General features: G+C 45.4%; 1 pseudogene; it reads right to left on the bottom strand.

The window, feature by feature from the left end:
- Positions 1–349: 349 nt before the first annotated feature.
- LOC101563016 overlaps positions 350–710 on the bottom strand; it is a 5,828-nt pseudogene continuing 5,467 nt past the window's right edge.

Here is a 710-nt window from a genome sequence, read left to right on the forward strand (position 1 = left end):
CGCCTGTAATCTCAGCTCTTGGGAGACTGTAAACAGGCAGATCACTACGAGTCCGATCTAGTAGTAAGACCCTATAGACCCTGCAGACCCTTCCCTAAAATACAAAAACCAAACAACAAAGATAGTCTAAACTACAAAGCAAGATCCTGTCTCTAAATAAGTAAATAAAAATGAAATTTAAAAAAAGAAATAGCTGGATTCTTCCAAATCTCTACAAACCCCAGAAATAGGCTGGAAACGCAACAAAGAGTGGAGCCCAAATCAGACTTATGGGGCTGTGAGTTTGTAAGGTGGGTGCTGGTGGCTGAGTGAAAGTTCAGCGCCTGCAGGGGCTCAGGGCTGCACATACCTGGGAGGTTGAAGCTCACAGCTGGGTTCCAGGAGGTGAAATGGGCACCACGGCCTGTGAAGAAAAGGTACAGGAAAGGGTGTCAGTCTCTGGACCGCAGCTTTCTCACAGTTTAGGGAAGTGACGACCAAAGAGAACACCTGATACCCTCCCTGTCAAGGTGTCAGGCTCCCCAAAATAGGCCCACCTCATTCTCCATAACCAGAGGAAGAAAATCTGCATGCATACTTCTTCACACTGTCATGTCTAAAATCTGACATATAATCAATGGATCAACTGTATGCAGATATAGTTTAAGTGGGTTCTTGGGATTGGGATTGAAGCAAAGGCCTTTACATTGAGTTATGTCCCCAGCCGTATT

Source organism: Octodon degus, unplaced genomic scaffold (genome assembly GCF_000260255.1).
Source record: "Octodon degus isolate 3935 unplaced genomic scaffold, OctDeg1.0 scaffold01300, whole genome shotgun sequence".
Taxonomy (NCBI): domain Eukaryota; kingdom Metazoa; phylum Chordata; class Mammalia; order Rodentia; family Octodontidae; genus Octodon; species Octodon degus.